This window comes from Thermobia domestica, chromosome 4 (genome assembly GCF_964235325.1).
Source record: "Thermobia domestica chromosome 4, izTheDome1.hap1.1, whole genome shotgun sequence".
NCBI lineage: Eukaryota > Metazoa > Arthropoda > Insecta > Zygentoma > Lepismatidae > Thermobia > Thermobia domestica.
The window spans coordinates 152,115,830-152,136,028 of NC_137457.1; the positions used below are offsets into that span (position 1 = coordinate 152,115,830).

At 33.7% G+C, this 20,199-nt stretch overlaps 1 long non-coding RNA gene across 1 annotated transcript in view; it reads left to right on the forward strand.

Annotated features, from left to right (window-relative positions):
- Window positions 1-20,199, forward strand: part of LOC145683383 (uncharacterized) — a 217,379-nt gene that overhangs the window by 20,368 nt on the left and 176,812 nt on the right. The window contains exon 2 of the long non-coding RNA XR_014131069.1: window positions 5,028-5,084. This is a non-coding gene — a long non-coding RNA (uncharacterized LOC145683383). The remainder of the gene's footprint in view (window positions 1-5,027; window positions 5,085-20,199) is intronic.

A 20,199-nucleotide genomic window follows, 5' to 3' on the forward strand; every position in this document is an offset into this window, starting at 1 on the left:
TACACCGTAGGTTCATGTATTTAGGAATGTTCTGTGTTACGTGCCTGCCTCACAATATTTTTTCTTTCTTTGATCTACTCTCCAATTGAATATATGAGAATTTAAAGTTAATAACACGCGGTATAAAGGAAAATTATATTTTATGATGATATGTCGGTCTTTGACAAATTATTGTTGGGGTTATGTAATTAAATGTGTGCGCGTGTATTATATATATATATATATATATATATATATATATATATATATATATATATATATATATATATATATATATATATATATATATATATATATATATATATATATATATATATATATATATACGTCGAAATGTAAATATGTATGAAACATAGAATATGAAAGTGAAATGTAAAATGTTAAATTTATAATATGGATATATGTAAGAGCACCGCATCTGTCCCATACGTTTATTGGTTGCCATGGGATTTTAAGTTATGTTTTCCGACGAATGGAATGATGTAGCCTAATTTTCTTTTTAAGAATACCGCCGCGAACTTAAAAGATTTCCTTTGTTCTGAATAAATGTAACTAGTGATCAGTAATGTAAACAGTTTCAATGGCATGTATTTCAAAATAACGGCAGGTCTAAAACTAAATCCAATACCTCAACAAATATTATCCTTTAGTGATCAACCAGAATTTTTTTTTTTTTTTTTTTTTTGAAAAGTGTACCTAGAATCCCCCTGTTTTCCAGTGTGTACCCTATGACTTAACCAGTGTTTGCCACGATATAAATCATCATGATCCTCCCAACTATTCAAGATCTTCTCAAATATGAATACTATGCGTAAAAGTTATACGTAATTTACGAATAAAGTGTTATGATGTGTCCCAGTGATGAATGACTAACTAGTAACCTGGAGTTATTAAATAATGAATTCAAAAATGGACTGAACCAAGAGGAGAATCCTCCTCTGACCAAATGTTGTCGTTGAAGGGTGGAATTTTCAGTACGTAAATACAGCTACAAACTGGTAGTTCGTGTATACTTGACAAACGGTTATTCTAAATCAATATATATATATATATATATATATATATATATATATATATATATATATATATATATATATATTCGTATAAACATAAACTAAATTAAAACGAGCGAAATGTGTTGGACGCTACCTTTAGTGCATTAACAGTGATCTTGAATGCTCGAGTTTGATATACGCTACAGAACGTATAAGGATACTTTTTTTTATAATGTCTCGACATGAGATAGAGACTCATAAAGATTTTCATTATATATAAAAGTTTTTTTTTTGCTTTCCTCTCTGTTCATTTTTTTTTAAAATATAAATATGAATGTCTTCTTCGTTTATGTTGTGAAGTATAAATTTGATTTAGCATGCCTAAAACGTGGTATATGTAATTATATTAACTTTTTTTCTTCTTTCGTCAATGTAATTAAATATATGAAGCTAATTTCCAAGAAGTGCCATTCGATTGTTTAGACTTATGAAGGTATAACTTTATGTATTCCGTTCATACATAACTAAGAAATTGTTCTTTCAATAACTTTTTTTATTATTTATTCTTTTCCTCCATTAATGTAATAAATATTATATAAAATCGTAGCTAGATGATTTTCTTTAACGATATATACACTGTCCTGTGTGAGTGAGCGTGTGAATGTATGATAGAATTTAGTTTAAGTTATACTGTCTTGTCGTATTAACGTTTATAACATATGTGTCATGATTTAATATGTGTGTTAAGGTAAATAACCGAGGTCATGAAAGACCGCTACTAACAAATTTAAAGTCGGCTCTAGGAGTGAAACCAAAATAACAGGATGAGCCAGAAAACGACATTTTTCTTTTAGAGAAATTGAAATTCCTATTAATGCAATATATAAATATATTGAGTTGATAACTTTGATGTTTTTCTTCGGCTAATTCATATGTGGGGTCGATCTCAGATCATGGAGTTCAAATACTGGATAGTTATCAATTATTGTTTGAGATTAAATTACAAAGAATTTAATTCCATTTTTCACCACACCTGGACTGGGTTTGGTCAACCGATCGGAGCGGTTGCTTGGATCCAGGTCGGGGTTGTATGTATGAACATGTGTCTCTTCCAACTCACTTCAAAATTGATTCTCCACTAATAGTATTTGGAATGATTTACCGGATAATAACCATTCGAGTTCATTACTATATCTCCTAAATCATCCAGTAATCAATTCTCCTTTAAAATCCTCAATCTTTCCTTTTCCTTTTCTTTACTTTTCTTCTTCTTCCTACTTCCTTCCCCTCCTTTTCCTTCTCACTCTTTCTTTTCTTATTTCTAACAAAACTGAAAACGGGGTCGTGACTGGGAGTAGTCGCTATTAGCACGGTCAATAAATTTGTTTCTATAAGTTTCTCTGGAAGTCCGATGTGGGATAATTACCTCTAAAATGAATATATACAGAAAGACTAAGAATAATAATATAATTTATTCAAAATTTACTTTATTAGAAAATATTATAGTTTCAATTTGTAGTAGATATTTCATTATCACTCTTTTGCTAAATTCAGGCGACTCCTCCTTCAACCACGATGTTAGTTATCACGCCCCAAGCCGTTTTCAAAGTCCTTGCTTGCTATTATGATTGCATTATTTCGACTCTTAACAAGAGCATGTAATATCCGTCTGATTCAATTTTCCAATGGCCATAAGGGCCTCCGTTAACTAACTTCAGACAATACTAGTTCCTCGTCCTACCACACATTTGAAGTAGCGCTAGTATTATTTTTTTATTGTTTCTTTCCAAAAGAATATTAATCTTAAAAATATGCTACAAACCAAACCACATGCTTGAAAAATCCGTTATGATGTAATAAATACAATAGCAATAGACAAAATAACACTCCATACAATGAGGAAAATCGGTATAAAATTGTATCTTCAGTAAAGAGACTTTCATGAAACAAAAGGGACAACAGAATAAATGAATTGATTGACTGTTAATCCGACAATCTCCAATTGACGTTCAGTAAACTGGAACAATTAAACTTTCGTGAGACATAAATCGTGAATTTATATAAATAAAATTATTGGAAGTGGGAAGTGTAGGAAACAGGTGAAGAAGAATTGGAGTACGAGAATGACGTTCAAATCACTAATGTAGCATTAGGAAGGAGGGGAAAGTTTTCTCACAAAATCATTTTGCAGGGTAGTGAAAACTAAAAAGAGCCAAATTTTGCCTTTCCTGAGATGTCTATTAAGTTTGTATTACCACCGGTATTTATTTGTGATTAAGAATGTACGTATGTGATTTAAATTGAGATAGCTGAGAATACGTATTATTCTGACATTCGTAAGAACATGTAGATACGATATCATGAACTGTTGTTCCAATAAAACATCTAAATATACAACCTGCTAATTTCTATTACACAGCTATATGAGACGGAATGTTCACAATTTAGATGATTACATATTGCAGGAAATTAAATTGAAACCACTTAAAGGTAGTGCCAAGAGTTGTGACTAGAAACAACATAACTGAGTTTTACTTTAATACAGGAAGTCTGGTTCTGGTACATCATGTTCCCGAGGAGATATTTTCAGTTGACAATAAACATATTTATTGGTAATCGTAAAAGGTAATGATTGAACATCATATTACAAATCAATATCAAAATTGATTTGTATACCAAGTATAATTCTCACAGTAGACATAGACTCCTCAAATAAATGTATGTATGCTTCCAAAACATCATAAGGTACTAAAGTTGGGTCTAAATTTCCTAAGAGACAACTTTCCATAATTTTTTCATACTTTTGCATTTCCACCATTTTAGAAACATGAATTGAAAATTGAAACATTTCACCAAAAAGCGAAAAAGATTTATATCTATCACAAGGGGCTTACAATTATTTAATTAAAATTTTAAATTAATCTAACTGCGTCTCTGAAAGAACTTCTCCTTTTTCAAACTTCCCTACTAATTTCCACTGAAAATTTGTGAGTTCCGCAAAAGAGTAATTAATATAAATCGAAATATGTAATAAAAGTTGAAGAAGCTAATGTTTATTCCAATTTATCACGTTCTTTCTCTCATAGGGCGGCAACTAATCGGGCCGAGCCGCACAACAATAATAGGAGAAAGTATTTTATACAAATACTAATAAAACACGTTTAGAACGAGATAGCTTATAAGCTATTGGAGTTTATAATTATTGGTGTTCAACAAAGTATTTCAAAATGTTAATGTAAAGCATCTAACAATAAGGCTAACTTATTCATCTGAATAGACTAAGTAGAATCTTAGGTACAATGTATAATTTTAAACATAGATGAATCCATAGTAACTTACGGAAGTTCGAAACTTACATTGAGGAAAGTGGGGAAGTAAAGAAAGTTGCCCAGCAGTTCATTAAAAGAAAAACACATAGATGTAGACTCTTCTACGTTTGATTAAAAATATTCTGTATAGAAGCAGAGGATCATATGAAAGAATAATACAAAGAAACATACACACTACTTAGCAAGAAAAGTAGTTACCTTGAAATTACAAAAATAGTGGTAACCATTTTACCTCACTTCCTATATATATATATATACATTCATAACATTAGAACTATGTCATTAAAAATTATTTCCTCGCATTATAATATATATATATATATATATATATATATATATATATATATATATATATATATATATAAACACTGTATTCTTAGCGGATGTAATTAACTCAGATAGAATACATTTAATATAAAATTTAGTTATTTGCTGATGGTATAAGCAATTATCAAACATATTAAACGTCAAGTAATAGTGTATTCAAATAAGGGAGTAAATATTATATAATGGAATGTAACGTGCTAAGATCAATATCAGTTATCTGAATGTGTATATTTAAAAAATGTATATTCACAAATAGTCAATTGTAGATGGCCAATCCATAATTGAGGCAAAAGTCTATGAGAGATTAGATGTAAGTTATCTCACTAGCAAGGTAATAAAACAAAATGTGTAATCAGGGTATTCTCTTTTGTTTCAGGCCAAAATATTTTCAGCCAAAATGAGGAATAAAATGAATAAGCATAAGAAGACTAAGGTAATCATAATTATTAAGACAACTTATGTTCTTTCAGGCAATGAACATGGCTCTTAAAGAAAATGATTAATACTCAGATATACTAACACTGTGATAGTCAAAAATTGATTTCCCATCTTAAAAGTATTTCTTCTAATAACCTAGGTAGACCTAAGCCTGTAATACGAAAACAGATGCAAATGTTGAAAAACAGATTTTCATTACCTGTTTGAAAGAAGAATTTCAGGAATGATCCCAAAAATTAGATCAAAAGATTCCGATATTAGCCAAGAATATTAGAAATGAACCAAAAAATGCATCAAAAGATTGAGATCTTGGCCAATAATTACATTTTGGATCAGTTACTACAAAATTTTTGAGCGGCCTCTGAATTGAATTTTCGTATTTTTAAGCACATTAATAAGCACATCATACTGAGTCAAGTAAATAGTTTGGATTTTGCTACACTGTAGGTAGTTACTGAGATATAGGTTGTACCAGAAAATGTTTAATTGAATGAAATATATTGATTTTTTTGGATCAGGGGCGATAACATTTTTAAACGGTTCCTAAGTCGAGCTTTCATATTGTTTACGGAATAAGCACATCGTACTGAGTAAATTGTTAATATTGGTTTGGCTACATTATATTCAGTTCTCAAAATATGGGGTGTACAAGAAAATGTTTGATTGTATGAAATGTACACGGTTTTCATAAAGTCTGGACGGATTTAATTTGCTTATAATTTTCATAAAAATGCACATAATGGAATCACATAAAGTGCAAACGGTAGCGGAAGGAACAAGTATTTTGTTGGCAACAATGTCAAATAAGCGGCAACACTGAATACGTTGAGAGAGGGAGAGGGAGAGAAAGGGTCAGTTTCTTACTAAATTCCATCCATTGTTGTTTTCTTTGTTGTTTCAATGTTGACTGTTAAAAGTAAGTTGTAAGCTGTATTAGTGTGTGTGTCTTTTAAAAAAATAAATGAATGAAAAACTCCTCTGAGAAGACTATTTTTTTACCGTATCAAAGATGGCGTCGGTGAAAGAGAAGACGCAATGTGTTCTGTGGTACGCAGAGCTAAAATCACCAATTATGGTGTGTCGAAAGTTCACCAAAGTGTTCAAAAAGCCGGCACCGTCTGAGAGTGCAATCCGAAAGTGGCATGCTAAGTTCTTGGAGACAGCGAGCGTCCTGGACCGTCCTCGAAGTGAGAGGCAGCCAACATCGCCTGCAACAGTGAGCAGGGTATGGGAAAGCATCATCAACAGCCCACAGAAGTCGATTCCTAGACGGTCCATGGAACTCGGAATTCCACAGAAAACCGTGTTTAAGATAGCCAAGAAGACGATCAAGGCCAAAGGTTACAAAATCAAGATGGTCCAGGATCTGAATGATGAAGATTTGGACATCCGGTTCAACTTCTGTGACGCCATGCTTAAGCAATTGGAACATGGCGATGTTCTCCTTTCAAGCATCATGTTCTCAGATGAGGCAACCTTCCATGTCTCCGGGAAGGTTAACCGACACAACTGTCGCGTTTGGGGAACGGAAAACCCAAAAGGAATTTGAGACACATGAAAGAGATAGCCCTAAAGTGAACGTTTGGTGCGCTGTGTCCTATGATCATCTGATTGGACCGTTCTTTTTTGAAGAGGAGACCGTGAATGGAGATTCGTACCTGGATATGTTGCAGAAATACCTCATTCCGGAGCTGGAGGCACGTGGAATCTAGAACGACATCGTGTTCCAACAGGACGGGGCACCCCCTCACTATGCAATCAAGGTGAGACAGTTTCTTGACGCGAAATTGCCTAACCGATGGATTGGCCACGGTAACCCGACCGCTTGGCCGCCAAGATTACCCTACCTTGTCCCCTGCGACTTCTGGCTTTGGAGTCATGTGAAAACGGAAGTTTATGCAAAGAAGCCAAGTGGTTTGAAGAACTTAAAGGACAAAATCAGGGCGTCTGTGGCTGGCATTTCGGATCACACACGGCGGAACGCTGTGAGTGGATTCTAGAGCCGCCTACGCGAATGTGTGGACGTAAATGGCGCCCAGTTGGAGGTGTGACGGTGAATGAACTGAGCTGGTGCAGATTACATGTAAACATTTAATCCTTCCGCCACCGTTTGCACTTTATTTGATTTCAATATGAGCATTTTTATGTAATTAAATCCGTCCATACTTTATGAAAACCCTGTATTGAATTTTGTGGGTCACCTGACAGTAAATATTTGAACGGGTTCTAAATCGAGTTTCCGTATATTTTGCGGAATAAGCACATTATACTGAGTACATTATTAGTTTCGGTTTGGCTACACTATGTGTAGTTCTCAAAATATGGGGCGTTCAAGAAAACGTTTGATTGTATGTAATACATTGAGTTTTGAGGAATCAGGAGCCACAGCATTTTTGAACAGAAGTTGTCATATTTGTTATGGAATAAGTGCATCATTATGAGTAAATTGTTAGTTCTGATTTCGCTACACTATATGCAGTTCTCAAAATATGGGGCGTACAAGAAAATGTTTGATTATATGAACTATATTGAATTCTGTGGAACAGGGACCACAAGAGTTTTGAATGGAGGTTTTCATATTTTTTATGGAATAAGTGCATCATGTTAGTTCTGGTTTGGCTACACATACATGTAGTTCCCAAAATATGGTGCGTACAAGAAAATGTTTCATTTGTATGAAATATATTGAATTTTGTGGATACGGGGCCACTAATATTTTGAACAGTTCCTAAATCGAGTTTTCGTATATTTTACGGAATAAGCACATCATACTCAGTAAATTATTAGTTTCTGTTTGGCTACATTATATGCAGTTCTGGAGATATGAGGCCTACAAGAAAATTTTTGGGTGAAATATATATGATCATTTGATCCAAAAAGGCAGTCCGATCAAATTAGCTATTTATTTTTCCAAAACATTACACACTGTTGACAAATCAATTTGCACGGCGCCACTACTATCAAAATGAAGAGCACTTGTTTCTAAGCATGAGATACTCAAAATTGAGCAATTCTTTTCAATAAACGGCGCACAACAGTTAACATAACGTAACGTAAAATGAATTTACAGTTACCCATTGACGCATATATGTAGTAAACATTTTCTGCTGCGAAATTGAAGAAGGACAAATTTTAACTTCACCAGGTTTCAATGATGCCATTTGCACACTAAATTCTCGTAATCGTGGTCTTGTTGCGGAATGAAAGTCATCTCTATTTCTGAAAGGGGTGTTAACGTTTCAAATGCTGCATTAACAACTGCAACCTAATTTCATATAGCGATATTTCCGTAATAAATATTAATTTTGTTTGTCAATTGTTTTGTTGAAACCATATAGTGGTTTCTTGACCTTAGAATTGTGTTTCACTTTACTGATAGTAGGTTGTTTTAAAACGTCAACAAGAGCGAAATATTTATTAGGTACTCCACAATTCAATGTTAGTGCAGTTTTTGAGGTTTGTTGTCCTGATGATCTTCTGAATTAGTGGCAAAAATATGTTCGTGAAACACTTCACTCTCTTCTTTATCCGTGTAACGTCAGTTTCAAAGGGCTTCAGTTGTGTGATAGCCATTTACCCAATCATTTTCTTGTGGTGAGGTTTTGTATTTCACAATGTCAGATTTAACGTCATCCTTCCTAATGATTAGCTGGACCACAGAAAACTCCATAAAACGCTTTATCGTGTACTCTGCGCTTAAATAGATCAATTTACCATAGACGTTGTCCCTCGGTGTATGTAAATCCTGTGTGATGTCTGTTATAATTCTTTTCTGATGACCTAAATCTGTCATAAAATTTATTTTTTTTTCATGAAGAGTAGCTAAACACTTTTCATTAACACCCATATAAAGTGTTACGTGTTTACTGAAAAGTGTTTAGTGCAATTAACAATAAGGTCCATTAATAATTGTCTGTTCCTCTAAATATAGTTGGAATCCATGCAAAAACTGGAATAGACTTTAAGAAGTAGGTAAATTTATTGTTACCTTTCGAGAAATTGTCACAGCAGAAACATGCTCTTCCGAACTTCCATGACCCACTGACACTTTTTATTTTTTTTTTAGCAACACTTACACATTTCTGACCGTAACATTCGAAGATCATTTGTTTCATGATGGTACAGCTTTTTGAAATGTATTCGTATGTTCAAATTATTACATAGTTCCTGAAATAAAGACCTAGTAAATCCTATTGATTTATCCAGCAAAGTTTCTTTAGAAAGACCAAACCGATGTATTACGTGATTGTAAAGAAATTCAGTAAGAGTAGTTGCTGTCTCTTCACCAGTATTAGCAGTAATAAAATGTCTTGTATTATGATGTACTGCAATTGCTAAATACTAGTGATGTAGGATGTTAGCGTGTGAATGAGACCCACAAACACCTAAACTTAAGCGATAGAAAGATGACACAAATTGTATCGTATGAAGAGTTCCTCGTGACCACCATTGGCTTTTCTCATTTGTTTGATAAAATTCACAATGGTGGTGTATGGCAGCTACAAATTTCTTCATATGCAGAAAATTTACAAGCTACAGTATAAAGTGGACAACAATCCCAACGTAGAACTTTGAGATAAAATATAACTTTATCTGGAAAAGTATTCGGAATGACAACATGCAATGGAGGATCAGATGTGCAGCAATGATTATGATATAGTATTCTATTTTTCATTTCATAAAGCATCCGTTCCTTGATATAATATTGAGACTTTTGTTCTTCTAAAATGTCTATAATGCAGTAGTCTTTACTATGGTCTTCTTTTAATATGTCATTAATCTCAACGTTAAATACTCGTCGATTTTCAAGATTAATCTGCTCGTTGTTGTTGTCCTAAAACGCCAACAAGTATCTTGACAAATTATCTACCAAGTATCAAACTTGCTAGAAATATGTGCAATAGTGTAATTGCTCAGGAAGAATACGTACAAATTTAGCCAGACTTTTTTTTCTGACGTACGTAGATAAGCATGTACAATCTATCTTTAAATAAAAGTGTCTACCTTATAAACAGTAACGAAAATTACGTGTATGAAAATAAATGGAGTTAATGTAGTTTAGTTAATAAAATTTACACGATACCCTCTATATGTGTGGATGAAATTGTATAGGCGACGGAGATGGTCAGGTCAAGTCTTTGAGCCACTCAAAAGACTGCTGCTGTACAGCAGTCTACTTAAATTGAACGTCCTACTTTAGCAGACATTTTAAAGGTTCAACAAAACATAAAACTTCTTAATTTCTTATAAAATAACACAGTCCTAACACATTATTCAGTGCTAATGAGTTTTCGGGTTTTTACAGTTCCGAGTAAAGTCAATAATACGATGAGAAACTGATACACCGTGACATGAAATAGTATGTCCAAGAAGTTCTAAAGAAAAATGATTCAACTTTGCTTTTTCTGGAGAAAATTTTAATACTGTATTCCGCTATCTTTCAAATAATTTACGTGTAGCTTCAATGGCTTTATCAAGGGTGTATGCTCCCCAAAAATATTTTCCAGGTATCAGTTTAACGAATACGTGGTGGTGGAAAATTCATGAAATCAGCAAGAAAAAAAACTGACACTTATTATTCTAGTCGTTAGAAAGATCATATATTGCGAACCTCTTGTCCCGTACATCATCATTTTATCATTGTTATTTCCTTTGTTACAGGTTCTGTAAGATGATATGGTGAAGGATCTAAGGAAATTCGAGAAGAATGAGCCTCGCAGTTTCATCAGGTTTTCTGTGCTGCAAAACAAATCCTCCATGGAAATTCATAAAACTTTGCAGGATACTTTTGGGGGAACATGCCCCTGTATATACAAGAATAGCGAAGTGGGTGAGACGTTTTAAGACTGGTCATCGTGAGACTGAAGATGAATCTCGCTCAGACAGGCCTTTAAGTGCGGTGACCACGGATGTCATCGAAAAAGTGTATGACATGATTATGGAAGATAGACGCATATCGATCAGAAACATTGCTGCGTATGTGGGGATATCGCGTGAACGTATGGGTGTCATAATAGCAGAATACCAGATGTGTGGAAGGTCAGTGCAAAATGGGTCCCAAGCTGAACAGAAGAGAATACGGGAGCAGATGTCACAGGAAGTTTGGCAAAAGTTTCAAACCCGTTGTGAGTTCTGGGTTTGCCTGGGTTCAGTATGATTCCAGAAGGTAAAACATGGCTGCACTACTACAATCCAGAGAGTAAACAGCAATCCATGAAGTGGCACCACAGCGGACCTCCTCGACCGAAGATGTTCTGCAGCGAAAGACGAGCTGGGAAAGTGCTTACATCATTGTATTGGGATAAGAACCGTGTCATCCTTATCAAATATCTTAAAAATTGTTAAACCATCAATGCTAGGGTTTATTCCAACTATATGATTGAGCTGTAGGAGGCTCTGAGGAAACAACAGTGGTGAGCAGTGAGCAGTGGTTTTCAATTTCTCCAGGACAGTGCACCCTCCAACAAGGCTCATCAAACCATGCAATTGCTGGTGGATCTGGACATCACCTGTGTACCTCATCCACCCTACTCACCTGATCTGGCCCCTCCGACTAACACGTCTGATCACATCTCAAGGAACATCTCAAAGGCAAACACTTTCCATCCGATGTGGGTCTCTTTGAGGGCTGGTGTGCACAGCAGAACAAGACATATTTGCAAAGCTTAGAAATGTTGCAACATCATTGTGAAAAGTGTATTGAGCTTCTTGGAGTATACGTTGAATAGTGTATTAAAATGGTTCTAATGGTAAATTTCTTCTTGGTGTTTTCTGGACTTTCCAGGCTCCCCTCGTATTCTCCCAAGAATGCAAACGTTAACTTCTCTAAATTATTCAGTGCAGCTCTTAGGTGATATACCCTTTGGGTAACGAACAAAAACAATATTAATGATCACCAGGAATATAAAATTTAGTATATAATTGACTCTTTTATGTCAATTTCAATAAACTTATTTTACTGATATCAATAAACATTTTTCCAATACGCCATCTTTATATGTGGCAAAGGAAAGGCAGTGGATACAATGCAAAAATTGAGATGTCTCAAAACTGCAATAAATCTATAACATCAATTCTTCTTACGAAATAAGTATATTATATCATAACGGTTTATATATTTTTAACTTTATTTTACCTAATCATTTTATCGTGGACAACTTCATGTACTCGATACGAAATTAGGAACTGAAGAACATTGACCGACTGGTCAATTTTTAGTTGAATTTCATGTTGTTAACCAGGAACTTCAGAGAAATCATCCGGAGACCAACTAAAACCTGTTCGAGTTCCTTTACTAACTCAAAAAGTTTTTTTTACAGTTTCTGAAAATTCAGAATTTATATTTACCCCACTATAGTAAAACGGATGAGTTCGGGATGGCAGGATATCGTTTTCAGACCAACGGTTGGTACACAAATGATCTTTCCTATCTTCTAGCTCATAACATTAAGCTTCAATGCGCCACAAATGAAAACTCTTGTTAGTGGTTGTACTAATGTAAATGGAGTTGGTTTTGAGTTTAACGCTTCTTTTCAACCGCGAGGCCAATTGAGACTGTATGTAAATTAACATTACTACATATAACTCTGGTACTAAACGATTCACTGTAGTTGCATAAAGGACGTAAGGTTTCAAAAAATGCCTAGAACCTATCATATGAAAACTTTCCTTGACAGGAATGCAAGTTTTTGTACAAGGTGGCAACCATAGACAAGAAATAACCTTTAAAACTGGCGTGACTAATTTACATATTCATTGGAAACATAATTACCATAAGGAGAATGTGGTTACGGTGAAAGAAAAATCTTTTCGAACGCGTACATTCTACACTCAATTCATTTTTATCTAAATTAGAATTATAGTTAAGCAACAAATCTTGATCAAGAAGTAGAGTATGCGTATAAATAGGAACCACTCTGAATGGATGGCAAAAAAATGATAGCAACCTGAATGGAAATAAAGCTTTATTATTAAATGATACAGTGTTCCACGTAAACAATGAAAAATGAGCATGTGAAAGTTAACTATACACCAAGTGGAAGTGTGTGAGGCTAAACTCGGAATTTCTTAACTAAACCCAAGACGAGTTGGACCCTCCTTTAAACTTATAACCGCGTTAATTTGTATTGGAGTTCGTTCTATGTACTGTATATAAGAAAGTTAAGAGTGAATGGCCGCTAATCATGAACTCTCTGAACTAATTTAAGTTGCTCCTACAATGCTGAGCAAAATGATTCATAGACGAGAATTACATATCTGAACCAATTTCGGCAACGTGTCTATGTAACGGTGCGCTTTCCTTGATGGCAAATGTTTCCACATTAGCTGCCTAAGCCAGCGATTAAAACATCCCAGTATATTTGCCTAAATATCTGGGAATTTTGTTGTAAAAAGATGGATATTTTGCATTTTAAAATTCATTTGGAATGGTTTGATAACAAACTCTGTTCCTTTATCTGTTTTTAGACGTAGAGGGTTACGCCGGGTGGATTTAAATGTGTTTTAAAATGGATTTCTAATATCGGCAGTAGTTTTTGTAAGCACAGGCACTGCCTACGCATCCCGGCTAAACAAATATATTACTGTTAAAATATACCTGTATCCATCATTATATTTCTGTAGACTTTGCATACCGTTTAAATCAGCTAGCAACTGATCACAAATATTAAATACTTGATAGGAATTACGTGGAAATTGTTTCGTGCAGGTTTATGGAATGTATATGTGGGTTGTTCTTTTCACCCTTCTTGCACACGGTGTAACAGTACTGATTTCTTTTGTGCTTTCCATAATGTCAATGCAATTGAAAATGAAGCTGGGTATGAGGGGTTATAATAAATGACAGCTAGCTTCCTCACAATTAATAGTCATGCCATTTAGGTTTAGTGGTGGATGCTACTCCTCCCTTTCTTTTTCCGTTTCTTATTTTTCCACAGTAGGTAGCTTACGAATATACGCTATACGATGAGGGTAGGCTATATACAATAATGGGATATAAGTTTTTGGTAATAGTATACTAAAGGGTTCCCAGACGGTGGTTGGAATATTTTTCTCACGACATCTAACAAAACCCGATATTAACTCTCCGTGGTCACACATATTTTTTTTTGTGACACCCAGGTCATACTTTGGTTCACAGTACCCAACCACCTTTTTTATCTTATTTAATTTTTGAAATATATTTATGCAATTTTTTGTTTTTACTGTTCTGTGATACGTTCTATTTATCATAAGATTTAATTTGCACTTATAAGCGGTATGGTTACTTTTATTACAGTTTTCATTAACAGTCAGAAGGAAAAATACGTTTTTTCACTTTATAAAAAACTAAAAATCTCAACACTTTACGGATCATTTGTAATGAAATATATGCATATTATATACCAACATAACAAACACGTGTTATACAAAATATGAAAGAAAAAACCTCCCATACACTATCTTGCGAAAAACGGTAAAATTAACCTTTTCAGGACCGACAGGGATTTAAAAAAATCAATTACTTTTACATTGGCGGCCCTAGTACTCCGTCAATTTGTCACAGACAAATGAACTATAGCTCGTTCTAAAGCTTATGTAACACAGACTTCAATCAGCTAACACTTGTGCCACCCGTGTCAAATCCTTAGAAGAAGAAGAAAAAGAAGAAAAAGACTTTATAAAACGAGCATTTTTTGTTTTTGGAAATTTGTAAAAGGCTGGCAACACTGTTACTTGTCGTACGGAGGGAAAAATTCACATGTACAACAGACATTGCGTACAATCGCGTAAAAAGATGAAGGGCGAAAAAACAATACCAAGTGAGAAAAAATTCCGAATGGGTTTCCTAAGAGAACATTATGTATATATTTTATTAATTTTTTGGTCCACCCTGACGTTGGCTGCTCTAGGTACGACCCTAATTGTCACAGAGATATAAACCATACCTGATTGGAAATCTTATGGCAACTGATTTCAACGAGGTATCGTGCATTTGACATATAACAGTGTTGGCAGCGTCCCACAATTTTCAGGTGAAAAAAATAAACACTGAAAAAGGGTAAATTCAATATCCCTGTCATTCATCCCTTTCAAGCCCAATGGCCAAATACAGGATATCACTAGTTACTACGTTCATTTATCTTTGTTGATGCCATTTTTTATGCTTCTAGCTCCTCTGGGGAAAGAGTTTCCCCCCAAATGCTGAGGGAGAAGAGAACTAAAACATTCAATTGTCCAAAACATCCGAGACTATTGATATAGTTGAAATGCAAACCACTGGAACGTTTTATCCATCCTAAAGAGATAGGTACCTAAATCATCTCTCTACGTTAATTAGAAGCCGAACTATGCAGGTTTAAGCTACCTGCTCAGCACTTGAGACGTTGCTCCTGATAAGGTTAACGCTTTGGTAATTGTACTGTCAGAAAATACGAAAATCTTCCATACCACTGTCACCATCATTATTGACAAGCAAAAGTTCAAGTATTTAATCTTCTTTTAACTTACTCTGAATCGTATTTCATGAACAGAAATGTCAGAAATAAGGGAAAATAGGTAAAATTAGAAAACGAACAAAAGAAACAAACGCTTATGTGCCGGTCACACTGGGGTCTGTTGGATCCCAAACACACTTCACAACCATCTTGTATAGCACACAGCTCGCAACAATTGACGCAGTTTATCAGTAAAAACAACAGGCAGTGTTACCAATTCCAGTTACATGGATGGAAAATTTTTCAACAAAAAAAAAAAAAAAAACGAAAGAAAAACATCAGATCAAAAATTAATTTATCTGGGGTCTGTCAGACCCAGAGTGACAACAGAGGGTTAAATCTACTATTAGTACATGGAATTATTTTCTTATAAATATTAACATTACCATTATCATCAAACTGAATATTGAGATTTTGTTTTAATTTACGTAATGAACGTATTTCTGTACAGAAGTAAAATTCGGGGAGTCCTTTCCCTCCTCCTCCTCTTTTGTAATCGTTTTTACATTAGCTAATGTCGTTGTTTTTGTAGGTTTTTGTACGATGTGCAAATATTTTTGAAATACCTCTTCATAACGTACATTTTTTCTTGAACATATACTCTTACTATTAAAATATTTTTATTTCGTCGACTGGATTAGATATTGTCTGACAGTGATGCAATTTTTCTGGTGCCTTAAAATAAGTTTCTCGGAATTCTACATACCTATTTCATTAAAGCAGACATAAAACTCCTACAATAAGTGCAAACAATGCAGGAAGAAAAACACATTTTTGTAAAATAATTCGTTTTTTTCCTTTAATAATGGCCCTTTTTGCACCAATACAGAATATCCTTTTTATACATTCTTATTCTATTTTTCTGTTTTCTATTTATCGGAAGATTTCCTTGAACATCTGTTATATGAACATTCGCAAATGAAGAGAATTAAATGGTGTTTGCATTCTGTAATATCGCTTTACGTACTTTAGGTTTTGCTGTTGCTAGAATCTTCAGTAAATGTGCACTTTCTTTACTAATCATTTTTAGAGCTTATTAGAGTAAAATTGGTTATTAAAATGTAAACACTGTTGAGAATATTGTTTTACTGGTACATAAACATAATTGTAAGGGTTTGTGGAGAAAATATCGATATTTGTTCGAACGCTATGTTCATCGGGGGATTCTTTTCATTTAGTAACCATGAGGATCTCGAGTTGCGTCTTGTTAGACTTCCTGCAGAAATTGTGTATTACCTGGATACAATTGACGTGCTAGGTAATTAATTTAAGACTGATCACGTGGATTTTAAAGCTCACCAAATAGTGACTATTGAACGGTGTATCACGCATAACTCTGGCCTGATGAAAAATATTTGTCTTATAAAAATGACACTTACATTTCGGTGGTGGTTAGCTTTAGCAAAAGAAGTCTAAAACCACATTGTTACGCTCACGCATTCAGTGGGTAATTATAATAAAATGCGGACCTTTTTCCGATGAAAACTAATATAGTTTTGGCATAGCTGTTTAAAATGTACAATCTGACGCAAGAGTTTCACACAGTTTGCCACTCAGCATAACAGCATATAATATTTTTCCAGTTTTCATCAGAGTATTTTAGAAACTATTTAAATATATGTTTTTCCACAGCCAGTGGTCCCGGCTATATTACATGTAAATGGATGTTGAAATTTTACATTCTAATACATTACAAAGTAACGAAGACAATAAAAATATTATTATTATTATTACGATGTAAAAATGTGAATACTTCCTGTGCACTTTGTGCAGATAGATTAGTTGTTGTAGTAGTAGCAATACATTCTAGAATTTTAGTGGTACTGTGTTTCACACATGTTTGAGAATACTTTGTTACAACTCTACATAATGAGAACAATTAAATATGACATCCTAAATGCATGGCAAATATGTATAGACAGAAAAATTTACCTCACCATTACTATCATCATCTGATGAGAGAACAAAACACTCACGAATACCTTTAAGAATATCTAGCAATAACACCTCATAATTATCACCAGTGAAAAATTGTGTAGCCAATGAAAAGAGCTATAGCATTAAAGTAGTATCTCAACATATTGATAATGTGACAGAAACTGATACCACTCATCCGGCGATAGACGAATACGATTGTTATGTAATTATGTAAAGTAATAATCAGAGAAATTCCTCGCCCATCATCATCGTATGGTAGATCGACACACATTTCGATTTCAAATAGGTAAGAAAATACTTTCCGCCCTACCAATTTCAGCGGCAACCAGATTTAGTAAGCTTTTGCTCTGATTTACTGCCCTTTTATATGCTGATTAAAGAGTACAGCCTTTTGCTAAAATATATAAAACTAAAACTAACGTGCTGTGTGTTATAATTCTTCAGTATTTTAAATTGACTTGGAAAAAGATATCATGTAGAAAAATGTGGAGAATCGTAATCAGTACATTTATTTTAAAAAATAAAGAGATAAAAATTAAATTTATAGCACAACATGCCATTAACTTGGGAATTTATTAAACAGACGCATATAACGAAAGAAACGAATTACAAGATAATATCCTGGTTTAGATAAGTGTTGCCTAAACAACCCATTCTAGAATACATACATATTAAAATATTATGGCAAAAAATGTACCGTAAATTAACATTCTAATTAAATAAACAAATAAAAATCTATAGTAAAAAACAGTAAACACACCCTCTTGTTATGAGTATTTGCACACAGTCTAAAGAAGACCAAGCTTCATCCTAAAGTTACTGTTTATAGCTTGTTGCTTATTTTTCAACTCGTATTCTAGCCAACAATTAGAAACACACAATTCGGAAAGAGCTGCAAACTTTAAACATACCAGGTTTTACTTCTATCTTCTAATAATTGGGTAGCCTCTATTAAGAGTTATAGTCCTTCGTATAAATTTTCTAATATTCGGCAACACCTCAGTTTAAAATATGTTTGTATTTTTCCCATTAGTATGGTGTTGATTTCGTACAAATTGTCCTGATACCTATTGAACTTATCCTTGTTCTTAAAGTCTTATCCTTAGTCCTAAATTAACTTATATCAATGATATCAAAGTAGCAAAACTAATAAAGTTTGGGAAATAAACAATTGTAAGTCCATTATGCTTTAAAAACCAAATCTTTCATTCTTTAGGTAATCATTATCCGAGTGTAAATTTAAAAACGTACTCTTATAACCCCCTTTTAGATAATAAAAAGCTTTTTTTCGGTGTGGTCCTCTTTAGCAACCAATGTACCTACTTATTTAAAAGACTTAACCTCTCTACTAGTAAAACCAAACATTAAATAATCGACTCAATATCCAGTTCCCTCCAGAAATTACGGAAGATATTTTTTTGGCTCTTCCTGCTGTTCACTCTCTTTAATAACGGCTAACAAGTCTAGATATCTACCCTTTTTTCTTCTAGGGTCTTCTTGTTTAAATCTAGATATTATGAATATATTTGTTGTATTTTTTTGCTTTTCCTATTCTTGCGTTCTCTTCTTAATACTCTGTGAATAAACCTTACTAGGTGGAGATATTTCCTGAAGAGTGAATGTATACAAACGGTTGGTAACATTAAGCCTTTTTCGAAGCACATTTGGAAGAATATTACTCCTGTTTCCTAGACAAAAAGCAGCAAGATTACTATTTTCGTAAATAGTAGAGGACAGAGAATTTGCTTTGTAAAATATGATTCCCCTCCTTTAAATAACACTTCTGCTGGATAGAAATTTTATTCTTTTCACACTCTTCTATAGCAATATAAATAGGCACTGTATTTATAGTAAAAGCAGTAAGTACAAATATTATTAACTTATCTCTATCTTCAGTTTAATCCGCCTACTTTACTTGGAAGCATGCTAACTTTTCAGTATGTTAATTACACCAATAAGCATTACTTAAAATTTGTTTTGTCTTATTAACTACTAAATAACTGTTCTGTAAATTATATGTTACCTTTGTCCACATCACAGAAATCTGGACTTCACGTGCAAAATTAGGTCTAAACAGTCTCGGATTTGATAACACTTAATAGAATTTATCCACTCATCAGTACAGTAGTTAAAGATAGTCGCTTCGAACCTCGTAGTTCAATTTTGTTCTGCCAAGTTACTCTCGAAAGTACCCTGTAAACGCTTGTGTGGACAATGAACAAAGTCAATTAGGTGGTTACCCAAAACTGTAGATACACCTAGAGAAGTAATTTGGGAAATAAATTTGTTCTAATTTTGAATGGAAGAATTACCTTTATTCCATCTAAGACAATGTAAGTCCATGGAATCATGGTTGTTAAAGATAATGTTAATAGGCTAGTACTTCTAGAAATTAGCTATAGAAGAACCTTCGGTTCTAAAATTAAAATTTCTAATAAGATACTTTAGTAGGGGTGGGATGGGGATTCTGCGCCACTTCATCATTTCCAATAACAATCTAGCACACCATCAATAATAATAGCGCACCCCTAATAACAATAGCGCATCCCCCTACCTCCAAATAACTTCTAAACTACCCCTAATAATTTCTACCGCACTCCCTACTTTCCAAATAACTTCTATCACATCTCAAATAACTTCTATCTTACTCATAATAACTTCTAATGCATTCTATCACTAAATCTGGTTACAAAAAAT